This window comes from Sturnus vulgaris, chromosome Z (assembly GCF_052056855.1).
Source record: "Sturnus vulgaris isolate bStuVul1 chromosome Z, bStuVul1.hap1, whole genome shotgun sequence".
Taxonomy (NCBI): Eukaryota; Metazoa; Chordata; class Aves; order Passeriformes; family Sturnidae; genus Sturnus; species Sturnus vulgaris.
This window is the reverse complement of record NC_142283.1, coordinates 18,765,648-18,774,183: the sequence shown is the minus strand read 5'-3', so window position 1 is coordinate 18,774,183 and position 8,536 is coordinate 18,765,648. Positions and strand designations below refer to the sequence as shown.

Here is an 8,536-nt window from a genome sequence, read left to right as displayed (position 1 = left end):
CTCCATCAGACAGTAATTCACTGCCTCCCAGTTCTGCAATGTATATTCAGTAGGCATTGATCATTCCACATAAATATGCTATTATGGATTCATGTAGATATGTCACTGTAGATTTCTTGCTTGCTTTTGATACATCAATGAAAGCCAATGCTGGGTCTCCTTCCCCCTCCCTGACTCTTATCTGTGTTTTTCTTTTCTGTCAGCTATTTCCTACAATATTGGTTTCAAGTGGCAGGAGATCTACCTATGGGATTTCCTAATGCACATAGTATAGTGAAAATTACAGGCTTCTCTTTGACAATCAAATTGATTTCAGAAATATCCCCGTAAGTAATATTTACAGCAAGTAACAAAATACACCTTGCAGATCCCTATAAATATGACAGCTTTTCAAAACTAACATAATTTTCATGAAGAACAAAGCAAAACACTCAATCACAGCAAGGGTTCTTCCTGGTTTGACATATAATGCATTATTTACCAGCAAGTGTTAGCTTTCCTGCATCTCATAATGTTGATAATTCTCATAATGTTGATAATTCACATAATGGGTGGGAATTGTGTCTTTAATTATTTTGCATTTAGGGACTGGATCTGGAACTGAAAACATTTCAAAACTCAGATGAAGGAGTAATGATCTTACTGATTCCACTTGGCTTACAGATTACAGCTGCAATATGTTGAAATATATTAATCTCATTAGTAGTCAGATGATGATCAACAGTTAAGCCATAGTGTTCCACTTTATTCTGACATGGCAGGGGAGAAGTGTTATACAGAAGTAGAGCAATCAATGTCTGTATAGTGCCCATGGTAAACCTCACCAATCCTCTCACAGTAGATATGGTAGATAAAGACCCAGTCATGCCTTTCCATTAGAACAGAAGCTGTTTGCACATCATCAAATATTGCTCCCCATCTCTGTGCTAAGTCTTCCACGTTGTCTTTGAGACTTAAAGGCTTGTCACAGCTCCAGCTGAAATGAACTTTTCCTCTCAAGAAAAAGTGGACCAAGCCACAGCTGTAGAAGTTCAGGCCAATTATTTTTATACCTGATCACCAGTTTTTGAAAATTACATCATTTGAGTGTGAGACTGATATAAGCCCCTTTTAAAATGTCTGAAAACCTGGTCAGCCCCAAACTCCTGGGTTTTGATTTAAGTGCTCATCATTTATACCTGACTAACTGAAAATGCTGTCCTTTGGGGATGCTATTTTTGTCTGCTATTAATTTCTTAATTAATTTCATCTGTTTGTTTATTAATTGGTAAACCAGTAGTAGTTTACAGCAATGCCTACAGATCTAGGGTAAATGATCAGGTAGTGAAAAATAACTATTCACAATACACCAAGCAACTGTACAGAGCTGTGAACCATTAAAATATGATTCACAAGAAAGTAATTTTTGTACAGTGGCTCCGAAAGCATAGCACTTAAGCTTCAGGTCCCCAAAACTCAGTCTCCTTTCTCTCCTTCAAGCTAAGCTTGCTAGGGAGGAAAATATACAAAAAAATATACATGTTGTTGCCTCCAACGAGGAAAATGCTCTCCACCAGCTCTTGCCTTGGAAGACCTGGTAGTGATGAAGGAAACCACTGCTCCCCAGCTCTTCAGATGAAAGCAGTATTCATCCCCAAAACGGGACTACAACATGTTCTGCTTTCCTCTGCCCAGTCCTGTCATTCCCCTTTTTTCTCTTGTTTGAAAGAAGCTTAGCTTGTTTACATCATCATAGACATTTCTTGGGATGCTGGATGCTGAGAGCAGACAGAGGGCAGAATTGCTCTGTCTTAGATGATAAGACGGGCAAACTTCCTGGAAGCTTTTAGTAAAGGAGACAAAACCAAAATTTTCACAGTGCTCCAGGTTTCTTCACAGTTTGGGGATGACTGCTCTGAAGGAGCAGATCCCCACCCTTGGCTCTTCATACCAGACATTCCTCATGGCTGTGACCTGCTGCCAAACAACCAGGTAGAGGGGTGACTTACCTCCCTTTGTGTCAGGGCCCTTGTAGGCACATGTAGAGACTGCACTACAGGCAGAGCTTGTGCTCATGGGAGATCTGGCCATAACAGTCTGTGTTCTGCCTGTTTTCTTGCTTTCTGTTATCATTCTGGCAAAAAATGACCTATTCTGGGAGTCTCTGAGCCATCAATGTCATCAAATTCTATGCCTGCCTGCTGCTGCAAGGTTTGCATGTTCAGGTACTGGCTGCAGTATTTCCCCTCGTGGAGAGCAGGGCTATGGGGCTGTCACCTCCCAGTCACCCTGTCCTTCACGCCTCTCCCTCATCAACAAGGAAGAAGTAGATGTAGTGAGAGCAATCACCAGACACGCCAGCCTTGCTCAAGACCTTAGGCTTATTCTTCAGCTTTCTCGTGGAAGAGCTGAAGGTGTTGCTGGTGGTGGAGAAAGCAGCTACTGGCATTCTTTAGGATCTGGTCCAAGCCTTGTTGGATAGTGCAGAATGATGTGGCTACAAAGTCACACCCATCTGTTTTCTTCATGGTGACATAGAAGTCCTCCAAGGGTTCACTCGCCTTTTGGGATCTGAAGTAAGAGGAAGGGGAAGGATATGTCAAGGTATTTTCAGAAAGGAAATGCATCACAGGTGGGGAAAACATGTTTAGGGCTTCTCTGTGCTCTCTCTGAAGAACCCTGTAATAGCTCCCATGCTTCCCCAGAAATTGGTTTCTTGGCAGCCTTAGAGTTTTGTGAAGAGGCTGCAGTGAAATACTGTGGTGTAAGGAGTGTTCAAACAAATCAGATGACGTTCACTAGCTCATGCCACTTTTGCACCACTTGTAGAAATCCTGATTCAGAAGAAAGGAGCCAAATTCCTGGCATTTTTCGAAGTGAATGAAGGTTTTAGTCGCACTGAACTGTGTGTGCAAATGTGTGTGACCTACCACTTGGGTGTAATACTCTGTATACTTTCACAGCAAAGTGATACTTATGGAAATTGATATTTTCAGGTGAAGAAGGAGAAGTAGGTGAAGGAGGAGTAAGAGGAGAAAAAGGAGAAGCAGCAGCAACGTCTTCTTTTGCCATGAGATGTCAGTATTGCAATCAGACTGCCAGTCTGGCTGCTTTTGCCTGCCAATATCTCAGATAAACCTAACAGAAAAATTTAGTTATAAAAATGTGAGCAGGGTTTTTATACATTGAGTCTTAGCCAAAGTTCTTATTTTTGGAGTGATGTTTTTGATGTTTCTGGGAATTAATTTTTGGAGAAAAATTCTCAAATGCTTGAGATTACACTGGCCACCCCTGGAAGCAGAAACCATACCTTGGGGTAACAGCAGGAAATCTTGTCACATAGAGCATGAGACTGAGGTTTTGGACAAGCTTATGTTGGAGTCAGTAAGTCAGGAGTCTCTGATTTCTTCAGAGAGAAATCAGAGTACAGGGATTGAATTAAAGTCTTTGAATAGAATAAGTAAGTGAATAGATGGAGTGAATAAGTAAGTAAGTAAATGGAATAAGTTTTAAGTACTTTTAGTGAGCAAAAGGTCTTAGACGCCTGAGAAGTAGTACATGTTCTAGTGAAGGTTGAAAAACATGCTCGTGTTTTCTTAGAGGCTCCAAGAACCTAGCTTCAGACATAATAGAGTTAGAGTTAAGAATATTGCTTACATTTTTCAGTTAGAACAAGATAGGCCATGAACGTAGTCTATACATAGCCTGGCGTGCTAAGAAACCAGAATTCTAATAGGTTAAGAAGTAGGGGTCTGAGTTTGTGTCTTAGCTAGTTGGGAAGTTTCTATAAAAGAACATGCATCAGGGAGAGCTGGGGCTCTATGCCATGGCTTTATGCCATGTGCATTTTGCCATTGCAGCTTTGCCATTGCAGCTTTGCCATTGCTTTTAGCCATTGCTTTGCTTTGCTTTGACTCTGCTTTTGAGACTGATGTGCTTCTGCAATAAATGACTTTACAGCAACTATTAGCTGCTTTGTTTTTTGCACAAAGGAGAATAAGCCTGGCAGTGTGGGTGCCCAAGAAGCACCCGGAGGTTCCCTGAAACCTCACATTTGGTGCCCCGTGTTTGGTGCCATGCTTTCGCTTGCTTTGCAAAGAATTTTAGCTACTGTCAGGCCTCCTCAAGGGCCTTATTTAAGTGTAGTAAAGAGATGACTAGATACCCCACCAATTGCTGAAGGAACAAGCACCCATAAGAAGTGGACGACTGAGGCTGAAGCCAAAACTTCTCATCACCTATCTTATATCATACAAGGCAACCTTTACCATCGCCCTGGGTTTCAAAGCTACTGGCTCAACCATGAAGGAAACAGGGTATAAATTAGAAGAGGTTACAATTTTCTTGAGAGAAACTGGGAAAATCCCTGAGACCATAAGGACATAAAGAAGACTGAACATCCTTCTCTTTTAAACTTTTTGATAATTTCATGTCACCAGAAGGACTGGCTCTCAGCACTGAAAAAAACAGTATTCTGCTAAGTTTCCTGACCTTAGTGATGTCTATGTAATCTCTGAGTCCTTCATTCATGCACCTGCACCAGTATCTCCACACACTGAGAGCACAGGGATAGCCTTGGTGGTGTTGGGGCTTGCAGTGCTGATATGCAAATCACCATCAGAATTAAATTGTTGAGCTTAGATGAATATGCTAGAAAACAAATAAAGAAAGGGGATAAAAATAGCTTGGCCTAGTGACACATTGACATTGCTGAGTCGGAGGAACTTACGTGATTTTCACAAAATACAAAGAATTTAAGAAAGATTATTTTCCCTGATGATTTCTCGTGAGTTTATGTGCTGAAAACTCCAAGAAACCAACAGGAAGTTACTCCAGTGTTGCTGAAAAGTTAAAAATGTATTGCCACATAGAGCCAGTAATAGAGAGGGAGCAACACAGATTCTTTTGCCTTGCTGTAGAAACCATGGGAGGATGGCAAAGGCAAAAGTTTTTCTTTTTAATTGACTCTGGCACCAGAGAAAAACTCTCTATTCCTCTACTGTCTGACATTGTGCTGCCAGTGCATCTCTCCACCACAAGTGTCTGTGCAAGCTGAACACTCAATGCTGGTCAAGTAGCATTTTCCACCTATACACACTTTCCTTCTTCTCCCTATTAGGCACAACAAAACAGGACCCTGTTGCTTCAGTGGACCAAAGGCAGGTGCATCGTGATGAACACCATGAGTTAAATGAAAACAGGTAGTGTGCATTTCATAAACTGAGAGCTTCAGCCCTATAGGAAGCAACTAAAAGCAGAGGGTTGATGGAGATTTTTTTTAATGGATGTTAATATCCTTTTTGAAAGAGTAATGCATTTGTACGATACCACTATAATTTTGTTGTATCTACTACACTTTAAAATCTACTTTTTATAGGGCTGAAACTAATGGGATTTTGTAGCCCAATGAATTTAGAAGTGAGGTTGCTCTGAACGTTCATGCATCATGATCCCCACAGTGACCATCTCAGTGTGGCAAGAAAAGGGGAAAGGTGGTACATTCAAGGTCAACAGGAGGGAAATGCTGGATTTTTCCTTCTAACCTCTGATTTTTTGGCCATTGACTGTTACTGCAGCCACAGAGGTATAATGCTACACACTGAGAAAATGTAATTTTAGGAAGAAATTGCGGATTTTGCTGTTAATATAGTATATAAAAGGCAAAGGAACTGCATAAACTCAGCTGAAGGTCCCACCACAAGAAAAGCAAGCTGGAAAGCAAAACATTTGAGTCCTACACCTGCTAACAAATGCAAGCACATTTTCTAATCCTCTGAGCTCTGGACTCTTCTGTAACAGGAGTCCTCAGTCTATGGTGTGCACAGCTCAGGGTCTCCTCCTGAAGACTCCAAGAAAGATTGCTGGAAAAAAGCTACACGGAGGGCACGAGATGAATGCACATTGCTGTGCAAGTCTGTCAAGAGACAGAAGTCTCACGAATTGAAGGGACCCGCCTCTTCTTCTGCACACTACAACTAGTCAGTGGACAAAAACAGGACTTCCTTCCATCTGAAAGGTAGGCTGCAAGGATTTTTTCTAAGCTAAGCTGTGTCTAAAACCTTTGGTCATGGCAAATGTTCCTCCTCTATCTGTGTGCAGCCTGGCGTGGATGTGTAGTGAGATCAGAAAGTGATGACTGCTGCAAGCAACATGCGGCTCTAATGCTTGCAGAAAAGGAGTCTTAGCCAAACAAAATAAAACTGAAATAAAATTACACTTTTGTGATGTCAAGCATGTATCAGCTACCATCCATAGGGGTGTTCTATCACCAAAAGGCTGGAATAAGAATTATCCTGCTTTCAACTCCTCTGGGAAATATAGCATCCTTGCCTTTTTTACTGGTTTCAAAGAAAATAGTTTATCCCTTTCATTCTTGGACAGTTGGGAAGAGTCCTGGAAAGACTGGGGTCTTGGTTCATTACCACGCCAGCTCATGGGCTCTGTTTAAAGATAAGGGTATTCCCATCCTGCCTTCATCACGGACTTCAGCAGCTGGATACCAAACCACAAAGCTCTTTGCCCAGCATTGCCTGTAAGGAGCCAGATGATGCTCCAAGCATTTGAAATTATGTCTGAACACCTCGTGGAGTACTTGGTGTACTGTTGATGTATCACCAGGACATACTAACAAAATTACACCCTTACTGAATGTACACAGGAGTTCTTCAGACCTGTCAGACAGAATTTGGAAAAGCATTAAGCTGCCAGGAACCTGTGTGCTGTAGCCAGAAGAGCCATGCAATCACTGGTTCACTGTTTTATAGTCACATCAGTACTAGATGGTTCCAGATCAAGTCTCACGAGACTGAATTTTTATGTGTGTAATTGAGAGGCTGCCTGTGCAAACTCAGTGCCTGTGCAGCTCAGTGCCACTGTACATGAGTAACTGATAAAGGAGGAGATCTTGCACCTAAATCTGAGTCCTGCTCCTTCACCCTTAAAATGCTTTTAGTATCCCTCTTCCTGGGTCTTCCTGGAGGGTTTATTTTCTAACCACACTTCAAGGGATGCGAGCTAGCCACGTGAACACACAGCATTTGAGCTTCATTGCCTTCAGTAAGACAGATTCCTTTTGAAAAGTTATCTCTGTTTTTGGTTCAGCTGATGCCATACTCATGGCAGAAACCCTGCAAAATCACACAACACTGCCATCTGTGCAGGCACAAGCCCTCTTGCCAAACTTCTGTCACTGAGATGATACAGGAAGAAAACAGTTATATTTTCTTGCTAAAACATGCACACACCCTACATCCATGCAGACAACTGTGCCATTATCTGGATGGCTGGTGGGTGCTCCATGCCAGGCCATTTAAGTTGAAGTGCACATGGTAAATGTCTAGACACCTAATGCTCTGCTCCATGCTGATGCCAGGAGTTGCATTGTGCATGTGTTTGGTGAGGGAAGGAGAGTTGCCAGATGAGCTAATAAGGTGCCATCAAAACTAGTTAGATCTCAGCTCTGATGTTTCTTTATCTCTGCAGGCTTCCTCTAGAGCAAAGGCAGTTCCTCATGCAGAGCCTGTTGCTGTTCATAATGCAAATCAGCAGTCACCTTCTCAGGGGCACTACATCAGAAAAAACAGCATCTGTATTCATTCTCCCTCTGTGGAGGCAAATATACTAATCTTCCCCCAACAACTACTCTAAATAAGAAGATGAAGATATCTGCAGTATCTGTAAGTTCCTACAATCCACAGATTCTGCTCATCTTTAACTGTCTTTACTAATTTTTGTGCTAGCACATGCAGCAAAGACACTGACACATACCACAGGTTCCTGGCAGATCCCACAGCTGTTCAGAAAGAACAAGGATTTTAGATGCTATTTAGAGGCCACCCAGCTCTCATTGACTGAGCCAGGACACACTTCCTGCTGGCCTGCAAGCATCAGGAGCCTGATGCAGCACCACTGTGGTCTGACCAATTTCTGGTGTGCTGAGTAGTTTCATAACCACTCTTTACAACTGGCTAAACAGACCTGTCTCTAGAAGGGCCTCCAAACCCATAGGACTGAAGAACATAGATGCTGTGGAGAGGTGACCCCCACAGCAGATGGCATTGCAGAGGAGGATACAGCTTAGCTCTCTTTTTGTAGCATGGGCAGTGTTTGCTCAATCATTTCCTCATGCAACCCTTTGCACATGAGAACTTCTGACCACCCTGAGCCTTCAGGGACGTTTCTGAGCGTCCCTCACCCAGGTCCAGACATACAGAATTCTCCTTCCAACAGCAGATCAATGGCATCATCTTGTATGACAGAATTAATGGTTCCATGGCTAGTGCATCCTATCTCCTCAGTGCTCAATGCTTCTGCCTGCCTTTCCCTAGGTACACATTTGAAGCATATTTTTTGTCCAGACCCCTTTCATTTACTATTTTGCATGGTGTGGTGGTTTAAAAACAGCTGGAAAATAAACTCCAAATAAGCTGTTCCTGTTCCCACCACTCCTATTCCAGTGAGAGAGGGACAAAGGCAGATACAGGTTGAGATAACAATTTACTGAAAACAAACAGCAACAAAATAAGAAACACAGAAAACAGTACAATACTAATAGCAA

The 8,536-nt window shown here is 42.2% G+C and overlaps 1 long non-coding RNA gene across 2 annotated transcripts in view; it reads left to right on the top strand.

Moving 5' to 3' along the window:
• Positions 1-528: 528 nt before the first annotated feature.
• Positions 529-8,536, top strand: part of LOC148219719 (uncharacterized) — a 19,677-nt gene continuing 11,669 nt past the window's right edge. For both annotated transcript variants that reach the window (XR_015799539.1, XR_015799538.1), the window contains exon 1: positions 529-5,995. This is a non-coding gene — a long non-coding RNA (uncharacterized LOC148219719). The remainder of the gene's footprint in view (positions 5,996-8,536) is intronic.